Source organism: Cataglyphis hispanica, chromosome 6, assembly GCF_021464435.1.
Source record: "Cataglyphis hispanica isolate Lineage 1 chromosome 6, ULB_Chis1_1.0, whole genome shotgun sequence".
NCBI lineage: Eukaryota > Metazoa > Arthropoda > Insecta > Hymenoptera > Formicidae > Cataglyphis > Cataglyphis hispanica.
Genome location: NC_065959.1, coordinates 53,320 through 68,389, shown reverse-complemented (window position 1 = coordinate 68,389; position 15,070 = coordinate 53,320). Strand labels below are relative to the sequence as shown.

At 28.6% G+C, this 15,070-nt stretch overlaps 1 protein-coding gene across 21 annotated transcripts in view; it reads left to right on the top strand.

Moving 5' to 3' along the window:
• Positions 1-3,675: 3,675 nt before the first annotated feature.
• The window catches only part of LOC126850396 (glutamate-gated chloride channel), a 52,541-nt gene continuing 41,146 nt past the window's right edge, over positions 3,676-15,070 (top strand). For 6 of the 21 annotated variants that reach the window (XM_050593328.1, XM_050593335.1, XM_050593329.1 and 3 more), the window contains exon 1: positions 3,718-4,071. The gene's annotated coding sequence lies outside the window, so the exon portion shown is untranslated. Of the gene's footprint in view, positions 4,072-15,070 lie in introns of all 21 variants that reach the window. The other 15 variants (XM_050593343.1, XM_050593336.1, XM_050593337.1 and 12 more) reach the window with 7 other exon arrangements.

The following is a 15,070-nucleotide window of genomic DNA, read 5'->3' as shown; positions in this document are numbered from 1 at the left end:
TGCAATAATATTCGAAAAATTAATTAAAAAGGATTGACCAATTCGCATAAGTATAAGAGCTCGGTGAGAAAGGACGGCCCAACGACAATCCAAAAGTTTGTGGTCGCTAGGCGCGCGACAAAATTTTGGGAGGAGCTCTCTATAAATGACAACAGTTACATAGCGATATATAACAATGAATTCTCGCGTCCTAGCAACCACACATCAATGGGTTATGCCTTTTTACTGTGCGCTTATATTAATTGGTCGATCTTTTTTAATTAATTTCTCAAAAATTATTACAAAAATAGCAAAGTGGTACAGCACTTTTATCTTCAGCTTTACCTGCTCTACCTGCACACGACCGGTGATGCGATTAACGCCGAACACTCTGTTAAAACAAATATTTTCTGTGCAATTTATAATACAAAGAATTTATTGAAGAAGAAGTAAAAAGAATATTTTTGTGTAATACTTTTTCTTAAAAATTAGCTCATAAAATGAAATCAAAAACATGTCATGAAAGTGTAATCCCGGATCTACAACAGATGTAGTAAAATCCTTAAGACATGAGAAATTGATCAATCACAATCAAATGTGAGAAGAATAATCAATTGTTGCTGGTAATTTTCTTACGGTTTACGTAAACTTAAATATGTATGTCATTATAGGGCAGGCTAAGAAAGGTAATAGATTTTTTTTTCAAATCATATAATATATCGTCAATTTCTACATGTTTGAATAGATTTCTTTTAATATAACAACACTTAAGGCCCTTGCACAATGTAAGGAGATAGCGATAGGAACAAGAGAATAGCGATAAACGATAAACGATATCCAATGAGAGATCTACCTTTTCGAAAAAGTAGTGTTCTCATTGGATATTACCTATCGCTTCACATTGTGCAAGAGCCTTTACTTAAAACGTGTTTTTTTTTTTCGTGTTTTGTCATAGTTAAAGAGTTATGATAAAAAATATTTTTCAATAATTTCTCCCCTTGGAACGCTAACAATATAAGATTAACGAGACTCTACTCTCTGTATTCTCTTAGAGAGTAATAAAATAAAAACATATAAAAACATAGTGCAATATTGCAATAGTCAGAACTTGTCACGTTGCGGATTAAAAATTATATTCTGACTCTTTTTATTTAATAATTTTTTCTTTAATAATTGTTAAAAAAAGAAGAAGAAGATGGAAGCAAAGAATGTTATTTATAATGTTGTATATAAATTAAATTATAGATACATATCCAATAAAGAATTTTAAAAATAAAAAAAAAAACGCAACAATAAAAAAAAATTTTTTTGTAAATTTCGGTATACAATATCAGTAGATATATATCATATAAAAATAATTATTTTAAAATTGGATGCACAAATCATTCTGATAAAAAAAAAGAAAAAGAAATAATAATAATGTAAGTAAAATTAAAGAAAGAAAATAGAAATAGAAGAGAAAATTTTAATCTGCAATATAATATACAATTGTTGCTGTGCATTAACCAATTTGGAAGATTTAATAGTAAACAAATCTTTCTATAGTAAGAATGTAATCGTCGTATTTTAATTTATGCATAAATAATTGCAATAGTTTAGAAAAAATGTTTGTATAATTTTTAGTGTTTAACTTTGTAGCGAGATTGTCGAGTAATAGTCATAATATGAATAAATCAGAAATATAATAAATTGTTTCTGTAACTTAATACTGAACAAATCCCGATGCATTTTGAATACGAAAATGTATTTTTTTGCATACGTTGTTACATGCTTTGATCAAGAAAAATTTGACATAGCCACACCTAGTTGAAGAAGTGCATAAAAAATATACATTTTTGTATCTGATGAATTTGAAAGCCACAAAATGCTATTAAATGAAATGATTGTTATAATATTAATGTGCGTAATCTTAATTTTTGTTTAATTAAAGACTAATAATTTATTCTTTATTTTCTAAGCACAGGCATTGGGGAGTCGCATTATTAGAAATACGATCAATATATTACGATCATTCCGAAGAATGATGGTGCGCAGATATATTTATAAATAATCAATATAAAAATACACGTTTAAAATATATATGTATTGTATACATATATGCAGACAGTAAGAAAACATTATTCATAAAAAAATAATAAAAAAACGAAAATGTTACCTATTAATAACAATAGATTTTGGGAAAACCACAAAAAAATATATGTATAATACGTATTAGTCAGTTTACTAAATTATAAATTAGATCTGCGGCGCAATTAGAGTAAATTAAATTAAATTATTTATATCTAGTTTTAAATATAAAATTAGATTTTATATATAAATCATAAACTTAATAAGATTTCAATTATATCTATATTTCATGTCTAGATTTCAATCATATCAATCATATCTATTATTTATATCTAATTTTAAGTATAAAATTAGATTTTATATATGAATCATAAACTTAATGAGAAGTTAATATAATTATATACAGGGTGTTCCAAAGCACGCTAGACAACGCTCTTGAGCGGTTAGAGCACAGTAAACTGAACAGAAAAGTTTCTTTATCAATTCTTTTCTGTAATGCTTAATAAAAAAGTTATTATTGAGTAAAATCTGGCCAATCAGCGCAGACTTTTAGCTGGGCGGTGAGCCGCGCGACTGGTGGTATGCGTGAGCGCGTTACGGCGGCACATCATTATCAGGCGCGCGGCTCATTGATGTGCGTCCGGCTAAAAGTCAGCGCTGATTAATCATATTTTACTCAATAATAACTCCTTTATTAAGCGTTGTAGAAAAAAATAGTAAAGGACTTTTTTGTTCAGTTTACTGTGCTTTACCCACTCACGAGCGTTGTCTAGCGTACTTTGGAACACCCTGTATATAATTGTAATAACTAAAATCTTATCAAGTTTATTAGTGTTATTTATATATAAAATCTAATTTTATATTTAAAACTAGATATAAATAATTAATTTAATTTAATTTATTTTAATTGCACTGCGGATCTAATTTATAATTTAGTAAACTGACTAATACGTATTATACATATATTTTTTGTGATTTTCCCAAAATCTATTGTTATTAATCGAAAAAGAACTGTCAATATATTAATGTTCCCAGAAATGTTTTGTTGCTGTTTTATAATAATGGAATTCTGTGCAGATTAAAATAATATTATATTAGATTAAGCATGATAATTTAGACTTTAGCAGCATCTATCATTTTTGCAAGCAACGCGCGCGCTTACTAATGTATAACAAAAACATGCGCGCTGCAAATATGAAATCTATATATGTTGCGTCAAATTTGCAAGTAATGTAGAAAAAAATTGTAAGTATTGTGAAAGAAATTGCAAGTAAAAGAAAATTTGTCTTATCTATTTTGCTTATATTCACTCGGCATTAAATATGTTAGAAACTCTTCAATATTACTTAATATTTTTTTTACAAAATCGACATCTCTCTTACTTTTATATAGCGATAATAATCGGTGAAAAATATATTATTGCACAATTGAATATCCTTTATATAACAAATTAATTATGAAGTCTTTAATTTCAATGTTTACTTTAAGAATCTTTAGAATAGACTGCAACTGCAAACAAGATCTTTTTCGCATTGCTGCTCGCGCATTAATGTGCCAGGTGAACTTTAAAACACGCTGAGCGGGCCAATCGCGTTGCGAAATAATAACGGGTGCCAATGAGAATGGGTAGCTAGAGAGAGAATGGTCCGCAGAAGCAAGGTGGCTAGTAATACCCTTGCTCGAGGGGTGGCAGCGGTGTAGCGGCACGTCGCGATGATCAAAACTACCCTCTTGTCAGTCTGAAAGTCGCCGCGTAAGTTCGTTAGTGAATTGCGACATATGTGTTAGGCTTGGATATGCTGTCACTGCCGTCGCTGTCATAACCGCCGCCGTGTATACGTATATATATATATACACGCGATAAAACGTGTAAGCATATATGTGATTACGCAATACGCGAATCCAAACATCCGTGATTGTGTATCCCGCCGGTGTGAATTGCGCGAGTTGTGTCCGCTTTTGTACGAAAGGATTTAGCTACGACGAATCGGGCGACAAAGTTTGACTTACATTTGCCTACTTTCGGTGAGTCCCTTGAATATATGCCAGAAATTCGCTCGTGGATAACATAAGTGGTATAAGAACCATTATATGAGCTCTCGCGAAAGAGAGAAAGAGAGAGAGAGAGAGAGAGAGAGAGAGAGAGAGAGAGAGAGAGAGAGAGAGAGAGAGAGGAGAGAGAGAGAGAGAGAGAGAGAGATGAAAGCTGAGAGATGAAAATCTACAGATTCGATCCATTTCGCGTTAAGTCCGTACCGGATGCATTAAAGAGAATTAAGATTGAAGATTCAAGACTGAAATTTGACTAATCAGGACAAAGAAATTTTAGTCTCTTTTGTTCTGATTAGTTAAATTCCAATTTTTTTAATCTTCAATTTTCAATTTTTAATGTGTAATTTGATACTTTTGAGGGCTTTAGTATGTTTAGAACGCTTTGGTTAAAGTGCCTCGGTCTTTCCTTCATTGCTACTCTGAAAGTCCTTGCAGAATGCGAAGTGGTAGCGATAGGAACAAGGGAATAACGATAGCGATAAGCAATATCCAATAAGAACTCTGCATTTTCAAAAAAGCAGATCTTTCATTGGATATCTATCGTCTATTGCTATTCTCTTGTTTCTATCGCTGTCATCTCGCAATGTGCAAGGGTCTTTACTGCTGGTTCAAATCAGAGCAAGATTACACATAACTCTGTCATCAGTATATAATATAATATTTCTAATTAATATTCGCTGAAATATGTAGGCATTATAGCATTAATCGCAAACATAATTAGCATTTACAAAAGTATTGATCGTCTAGAGGATTCAGGGTTTCAGATTATGATTATAGTGAATAAGAAAAAAATCTAAAAACAAATTCACTTGCATAAATTCTTAACAAATGGAAAACTCCTGATTCTATTAAAAAGCTCACTTTAAAGAATGGCCAAGATGGCAAGTACTCTGAATAAAGAGCGGTCACTAACGAAGTCAATATCTTTTGAATGAAGCGTTTGTGAGCATACTTCCAGAGGAAAATGTTTTCTTGTTTTAAGGTCCTAAGTTTATATTTTAAGTTTGGCCATTTAACCCGGGAACACCCTGTATATGTATATATAAAATGCGTATATGAATTATCTTCTACGTATTTAATAATTTTTACTTCTAACATGTTTGCTTCTATTTTTTACCTTTTGTAGGTTACAGGATAGAATGTAAAATGTAATCACGCCATTTTCACTACTTTGATATATTCGGTACAAATTCATTAAAATGAGATTTAATTTAAGCACACGTCAACAGCCATTACGATTATAGTCTTTTGTTATGTATGGATTAGCATTTGCTTCATCTTTTCCGATTGCTTACCTTGTGTCGTTGAAACGCGAGTGACTAATAAGAAACTGTTTACCCCATTACCGTTTCAATCTGTAATATCTCATTGACAGATCGATTACAATCAAATGAGGATGCGTAAAGAATATGGAAAATATAAAGGCAATGTAACAAGTTCGATCGAGAAACACTTTGCACTCAGGATTTAAAGATATGTTTGCAACTACTCGTAATCATAAATATTTTTATTTATGTGTTCGAATAAATAATTATTTTGCGAAGGATAATCATTTACAGCTACAATAATATAAAAGATGTCTTATTATGACGTACTTTCATTTGATTAGACATACGAATCAGAGAATGGATCCTGTAAGTTTTTATATATTTTGATATTGAGTTGTTTTTTGTAGAGCGGAATTATAAGCGGAATTATAAGCGCAGCTTGAACTATATATAATTTATAAACTCAAGATTATACGTTTAAGTATTTTTTTTTTGTTCCATCAGGAAGACTTACGAGCTACTAACAAAATTAAAACATGATTGCGGCAATGTGATAGGCATTTCGAGCATTTGTAAATTATTGCAGGTATCCACATATTTAAACGCTTTTCCCGAAACTTGTAAGAGATAATTAAATTTATTTAAAATAACAATTAAATTTTAGTAAAAGTTTTTTTTAAAGGTCTATCCAACAATATAACACTCGACCCATGTTTTTTGAATTTTTTGAAAAAACCGATTTCAATTATGTCTTACTTTTGATTTGTCCCTTGTACTTTGTTTTGATTGTTGAAAAATGGCATCATCACCAATGATTACTTTGGATGTCCATTAGCAATGAAAATTTTTTACCTAACTTCTTGTGACGTTACAATTTTTAGAAAAACGGCTAGAACGAGTGGTCTGAAACACCCGGTATAGACTTTTGACAAATTAAATTATAGAAATACTACTCGATAATATAATAAAATATTTTTTTATTTTTTACAATTGTTCTTTTATAATTTGGCAGCCGATAAAATTGACAAGCCGATAAATACATTATGATTAATGAATTTAATTAAATTGTGCAAACAGTAAATGAGCGTGCGAAAATGCAGGAAAAAAGCAGACCATACAGCTTTAGGTTTACTTGCCTTATTTCAAAGTAAACAACATCGCTTGTAGATAGCTATTAAACAATTTGAGATTATAATTACTAAATTATATTTGAGCTTGAAAATCAAAATTTGGGATATCATTAGCGATGTTAGTTTGTTGGTTTATTTTTTTTTAACATGTTTGTCCAAAAAAAATTCCGCTAAAAATTTTAAAGATGCGTTCAGAGAAATGACTTTAAATCATTTAATATAAATATAAATATATATATATATATATATATATATATATATATTCATTAATATAAAAAAAATGCAGACATGTATTGCGTACTTCTAGAATTTTCAATTGAACAATCGCTATGTAATCGTAGGAAATATGAGAAGTGGGTTAGTGGTGAAACAACGGTTGAAAGCAGGGAAAATAAAGTTCATGCTCGTAACAAGCTAACGTCAAAGAGAAAAAGAGGAATATACGCACACCATCTAAATTATGAGCGAATATCGATTTCTCACTGCACGATTCGTATTTTATCGAGGGCTGCGTGCAAAAATAACCGCAACTTCGATATTTTTCGTTATCTACTCTCAGGTAGACAATTTTATTAGCGACATTGTTAATTAAACCACACTGCCACTTATTCTCTCTAAAACTTAAATTATTACCTATGTATTATATATATTTTTCTTTCCGAAAAATAATAAGAATATTAAATAAAATGTGAGATTCTAATAAATAAATAATATAAAAACAAAAGAAGGGCGGAAATGAATAACGCGCAAAGGAATAATGTGCGGATTAATAAAAGCCAAACGTAAAAAACAGGGCATGAATAATTATTTTCAAAAATTATTTTTAATTATGTAGATAAACATTTTGGTCTTTTTTTGAACAATCTTCGTAGTAAGTAATATATTAAAAATTGTGTACTCCAAGCAATCAACAATTTCATCATCTATACATATAATTAAAGGAATTTTCTGAAGATAATTAATCGCGCCCTATTTTCTGCTTGGCTTTTATTCCATTTCTTTCTTTTTATAATAAATATCAATTTGTTAAACTATTACCAATTTTTGTTTTTCCAAATTGCTCATATTAATAGATATCCAGAACTGAAAGTTGAGTACGTTTCTTGTTAAAGATTGATCTACTCATGGATTTATCTAGATATATTTTGTAAAAGATGTAATGAGTTCCTTTTTATCAAGCACGGTTTATGCGCATAAATTCGAGATAAGCAGTCGTATATGTGTAATCATCTTTTAGCAATTTTACTTTTAAGATTATATTGTATTTTGAATTATTGTGAAGTTATTCCAATAATCGAAAGAGATAAATCAAACGGGAAATATAGTATATTTAGACGCAATAATATCGTTCAAAACATATATATATTACGTTCATTTGCAGCACGTGAAGTTTTGACCTCGTCCTCCGTTTTACGTCATTAAATTGTCATTGCGTGTGATTCTCAAAATTATTCCCACTTGCTTTTTATTCGTTTCCATTATATTTAAAGTCGGAATATTTTCATTTTACAAAATAAATTTGAAAAATAAATTGATAGAGAGAAAGAGAACTTTGTTGAAGATTAGAAATTTAAAAGATAAATTTGTGATAATCTCAAGAAAATCTGCGAAACAGCAATTATAGTTAGCAAAGAAATTTATTCTTTAATTTATTACACATTACTCACTAAAATTAAAAAGTTCTGAAAAATCGTATTTTTAAATATTACTTTTTTTTTTATATATCTTTTAATATGATTATCTATGTGCTTAATGTATAAAAATTGTGATCAATGTATCATAAGATAAGAAAATCAGCATTTAGTATTAAATGTTTAGGTCAAAAATTAGATGTGGAAAAAATTGCCATCACTTCGAATAAGAAACAATGTTAAAACTTTTATGTTTTTACTTCGATCGGATCGATCGGCCTTGCTAGAATCGATCGTTAGTTTCGCTTACCGACTAACTGCTCTATAAATAATTTATTGATTTTGTTTTATTAGAACATGCTCTGACTTTATATTGCTTGTCTTTTTTATACACTGACAATGAAATCATTTGCTTCGTTCATCGAACTTTGTCTGATCGCTTATCAGAATATTTGATATAAGTTTATTTATAATGCCCCAAAAAAATATATATCAAATATGTTGTTTGTCATATATTATGTATAGTTGTCAAAGAAAATGGAAAAAAGTATTTCTTTTCTATGAAAGTTTTTTTGAATTTAAAACTTTGTCTTTATATTTTGAGAATTTAAAAAAATGTTGAAAGAGAATGAGAAGAGAGAATTAAAAGATTGAAAAGAATCATACACCTGGCCAATGATGTATGATGAAAAATATTTTATAGCTAACTTATTGTTTTGCAACGATAATTTTGAGTATTTGGCTTTATAGATCGCATTGTGTCGGATGGTAACTTTGAGTATTTGGCTTTATAGTTTGCATTTTAGTTCGGATAACTTTTACTACAAAATGACGTTACAGATGGATTTTAGCAGTGGAAATGAATCGGAAAATTTTAGGTCTGGATTTATTTAAAAGTTTTGTATATATGGGGTGTCTAATAATCGCCCCATCCGTAATGTGCAAATAGAGCGGATTAAATCAAGCAGGAAAGTCCTTTATCATTTTTTTTTATGTAACGTTTAATAAAAGAATTATTATTGAGTAAAGTTTGGCCAATTATCGCTGATCAATCCGAGCGCATGTCAGTGAGCCGCGGGTCTGGTAGTGTGCATGAGAGTTGTCACAGCGCGGTTCACCGACGTGCGCCCGCCTAAAGATCGGCAATGATTGGCCAAAGTTTACTCAATAATAATTCTTTTATTAAGTGTTTATTTAAGTGTTATATAAAAAAATGGTAAAGCACTTTCCTGCTTGATTTAATCCGCTCTATCTGCATATTACGAGTGGGGCGATTATTATCAGACACTCTATATAATATGATTTTGTACGTTAATTTCTGAAACTTTCTAAACTTTATTTGTGATTGCAAATATAATACATTTTATAATGTCAAAAATATAAAAATCTAGCACTTTGTATTTTTAAGTAAAAATAACTTGTTTTTGGAAATAAGGAACATATCGATATAAATTACAATCTTTGTTATTTTTTATTAATTCTTTACGCAAAATATTTAAATAAATATCATTGTGAGGTAACAATAATAATTCACAGGTCTGCACGATTTTGCAATCTGGAAAAGAAAAGTAATTTCCTATAGTTTTTTATGTGCTGATTTGAAATCCGCAAGACAAAATGGTCTATCACGTCAGGTTTTCGAAAAAAAATAGGGTTGAAACTTTCTAAATGCGTTTTTGACTTAATCATTTTTGAAAATTAGACGAATCCGATGTGCCAAAGATTTCAGAAAGCGTTTAAATGGAAGCTTGAACATTGTACTTTAATGTAAATATGTCGAACCGCAGGTATCATCGAACCTTAGGCGCGCTTTGTTTTTAGGGGTGGGTGTAGTCGAAAATGTCAAGTCCGTACAAAATGTCCGTATGTGTGCACAAAAAGGGCGTGGTTACACTGATTACTCTAACTTTCGTAAATTTTGAGATATAAAGTTAAATTTTTTTATGAATAAAATATTATTAAAAGTTGGTTGATATTAAATTTGACTAGGATCGATGAAATGGTTCATTTTTCATAAAATTTTGAATTTTTTTTAAAAAAGATCATGGTTGCTTTAACTTTCGTAAATTTTGAGATATCAAGCTAAATATTTTTACGTGAATCGAGTAACATTGAAGGATCGTTGGTATTGAATATAATTTCTTGAAAAATTGGTGATATTGTTTATTTTTTTTATAAAATTTTGAATTTTTTAAAAAAGGATATGCTTGCTCTAACTTCTGCAAATTTTGAGATCGCGCTAAATATTTTTACATGAATAGAGTATCAGTAAAGAATGGTTATTATTGAATTTGATAAGAATTGGTGAAAGAATTTATTTTTTATGAAATTTTAAATTTTTCTAAAAACAAAATGTCAACCCGTGCGGACGTATTTGTAATTATGGGTACTGATATTATAGAGGGAAGGAAGTAAAATTATGACGAAGCAATATCAAGTTACTAATTTGCACAATTTACTTATTTTTTCATTTTTGAATATCAATAGTTGTAAGAGAATGTCCTTAAACGTCACACCCATTTCTACATGATTTTTTCATATATATTTACAAATCTTTTATTGTAAATGTTTTTTGATAAATTTTCATACAATATTTTTTCATATAAAATGTTGTTTGTTAAATAAGGGAATAAAAGAAAATCTATAAAAAATATGAGTATCTCATTTGAGTATCTTAGATTTGTTATGCGTTTGAATTATCTTCGAATTGTATTTGCCTGATGTCTTGACTAGCGTTTTCGCTTTTGACATATACATGTGCGTATCTCTATTCACATAGTTGATATAGAAACTTTTATCGGTATCTGTCAAACTGTCAGAGACGAGTCTCTATACACAGAACGATTTCCGGTTTATTATAGACAGCATCGCATTTTGTATGTCCGAACGTATACGTTACAAACATTAAGTTAAAATCAGCTTTTGCAGAGAAAATAAAATCAGATTTTATGGCAACCATTTGTTAATTTATAAATATTTAGTGTGTGTGTGTGCGTGCGTGTGTGTGTGCGTGTGCGTGTGGGTGTGTGTGTGCGTGTGCGTGTGCGTGTGCGTGTGCGTGTGCGTGTGCGTGTGCGTGTGCGTGTGCGTGTGCGTGTGTGCGTGTGTGTGTGTGTGTGTGTGTGTGTGTGTGTGTGTGTGTGTGTGTGTGTGTGTGTGTGTATGTGTCAATGCTCGAATATTAAATGTGATATTTTTTATTAACAAACAAGTAAATTTTTTTGGATGTTTTTTTCTATCAACATTGAAAGTAATTTTTATTGATTATTGGATGGATGTTTAGTATAAAAGTCATGTATAAAAACCATGTCGATCAGTTGATGCTTTGTTGTGTAATAAATACGACGGAATCTATTGTCTCCATGACGTCATTAGATAAATGCACATAACACTTTCGCCTATTTCTTTTGCATTCAATATTTTGCATTCAATGTGGATACGATCCTGAATAAGATCTTTTAAACAAAATTTTTAAATAAAAATGTATCCTTTTTTATTGATACAATAAATTTTTTAATTCATATCTTAAAATACGAATTTATAAAATAAAGAAAGATATATAGATTTTGACGAGGAAAACATTTTACGTTTACAAAATATTAATCGAAATATTAATTGTATTTAAAAAAAAACTTTTAAAAGAATATTTATAAACAGAAAATATTTTTTTTAGAAAATACGATTAATATTTTATACACAAAATATTTTTTGCATCAAAATCTAAATATTTTGCTTTATTTTATAAATTTGTATTTTTTAAGATATGCATAAAAGAGACTGAATAACGTTAAAAAGACATATATTTATTTAGAAATTGGTCTTGTTCGGGAACATTTATTTTAATGTTGCCTTAATATTGGGGCAACCGAAATCAAACTGATCATCTACCTATCTACTAACATCATTTTGACAGTCCACATATCATCTACTCTTTGATGTTGTTTCAAGAAAAAAAATCTTGTTTTAATGTTGTTTATGTAATGTAAATCTTGTTTCTTTTTTAAAATAAAAAACAAAACTTTTCTCTTAAACTAGATGAATAAAACTAGTACTTGTTATAGCCGCTTTTGAAAATATTGATTTTTCTAAAAATGGCAGCGATTAAAAAAATGCGATTTTTTACTAAAAAATTAAATTTTTTTATTTATAAACAAAATTAATTTTTATTAACTAAACATAAATTGACAAAATCTTATGATAAATACTATTTTTTATGTATAGTTTTATTCATCTAGTTTAATAAAAAATTGTTGTTTTTTTGTTTCAAATGAGAGGGGACGGAAAGGTATCTTTGGTATCATGATGACCGTTTTTACAAATACCATTCGGAAAAATAGCTGTCAAGAAATATCAATTTTTTATATCCTTTTATTAAAATTTTGGGAAGTTATTTTCAAAAAATTACTTTGCAAGACATATATTTTCAGTTTTTAATAAAACAACTTTACCTATAATAAAAATTTAAATTTGATTTAGTTTTAAGTTTATTAAAGATATGTAATCCTTTAAGCAATCCCCGCCCCTTGCTCCTAATCACAATGTGATGTGTTCACCGCACAATGGCAACTTGATAATGTGAATAAATAAATTAAAAATTTTGTTTTATTGTTTTCTCGGGGTTACAATTATTATATAAAGTGCTTTAGCGCTTGCAATTTATCATAACATAATATAAATTAGCATAACTTTTATTATTTTTCAAAATATAATTTTAAATATAAGTTAGTATAACTTTTATCATTTTTTAAATATATATTTATATTATCTTTAATTCTGTCTCTAAAATTTGTTAAAAAACAATAAACACATACAAACAAATCTGTCTTACTCTCTACTTCTAGCTTAACTTTCTCTCTCTCTCTCTCTCTCTCTCTCTCTCTCTCTATATATATATATATATATATATATATATATATATATATATATATATATAAGTATATATTATTCCAAATAAAATGATCAATAATGAAAAATATCAATAAAAAAGAAAATAAGAGAGAGAAAGACCAATAGCGATTCGATGCATTCTTAAAATAAGATATGTTTAATTTTCTTTAACTCGTCCAATTGCAAATAATGTCTTTTGGCACGCGCATAATGTGACGCAATATTAGAATTGGCTATGGAATCTTGCGTACATATGCTTAAAAACTAAATATGTTTACGTGCAAAATCTGCGAGAATACGAAACTTAAAGCGCAGACATGAGGTGCGTCATAGAGTATAAAATTATTAAGAGAAATATCTAATGAAATGGAGTAGAATAGACTGATTAATAATCAAATTTGAAATGTTAATTATCTAATTAAAATTGTTTGATTCATCGAATAAAAACAAAATAATGTACAAATATTATTTCTTCGTGCTTCTGAGACGTCATAAGACATAAAGTCGCTTATTTGACAATGAGCAAATGTAATCACAGCTGAGCCAGACAGAACGTCTGACCTTCGTTCATAGTGTTACTACTTGTGATAGCTCGATACTATTACGCTGTCTCGCGATGCCATATTTGATGCTTTTACGACCGCGGTTTTACAGTGATAAAGTTTATGTCACATTGCGTATTTTGCGCTGATTGGTACATGCGTTTCATGATTTATTCATGCAATGTTGAATTTTTAAATAAAAATAGTATATAATTATATATATATATATATATATATATATATATATGTATATATATATATATATATATATATATATATATATATATACACGTACATACATATACATATTCACAAACTATTGCACTTTTACATTAAATGGAAAAAAGATTTATTTATGATTAATTTTATTAGTAAGCACAATTTATTTTCTAATCTGTTTTAATGTTAAAAAAATATGCACGATAAATTTTTTAAATATTTTTAAATTTTATATATTATTTTAATTTTTATATGTTTACTTTATTTGTTATTTATTATTTACAACAACATGATATCTATTTTTATATTGAATAAGTCATAGTATATATGTGGAAAAAATATAACATTATATATACAAATATGAGATGGTCGCGATGAAATATAGAAGATTAGTCGTTAGTCTGGTGTTGGCTGCGTGTGTCGCGTCTGGCTGGCACGGAAAGACACTTCTGTGTCATGGCCATGATGTTGGTTTCGCTTGAACCAAACTTTTATTGGACACATAGGCACGTATCTACTATTTTACGCAGATGGCATATAAATAAGAAGACGGTGAGATACAAATATAAGGAAAAAAATCACTTTTTAGCCTCTTTTTTTCTTTCTTTCTCTATCAAAAATAATATTTCTTAAAACAACGTGTGTAATGTATGCGCGTCTGTGTTTGTGTATATCTGTTCGAGACAGTACATTATCAAAAAAATCAAGAATCTTTTGTTAAATTGAAACTAAATTATTTTAGAATATTGTAGAAAATAAAAAAGGAAATCAAATATTATTATAAAGCAAATTTTGTATCTTTGTTCCATTATTAATTTATAAAATATTGATATGTTAAGAATTATTTTGGCATGGCAGAATTTGATGAATGAAAAGATATATACTTTGATGATGCGTTAAATTTGACTTCATGCGAGATAATATATCACAACATTATAAGTTTTCTGTTATATTAGCTCAACAATTATTGTTAAAGTGATCAATATTCTAAGTGCATACATGTATATACTATATTGTTACAATAAATATATTACATAGAAACTGGTTTATTTTTATTTTGATATTAAACATTTTGGCAAATATTGCAATTTTTATCTTATTAGTTCCTTTTTTTTTCTAATTATTCGTCAATCTACTAGATTTGTTAACGCAGCTGCAACTAAATTAAAATTATACGATACATACATAGCTCAAACAAAATTAGTTAAAATTGATTTTTATTAATAAAATAATCTAACAGTAGTCTCAATTTATGAATAGTTTTGGGAATATAACAGAATCGCGGGTTTGAAACG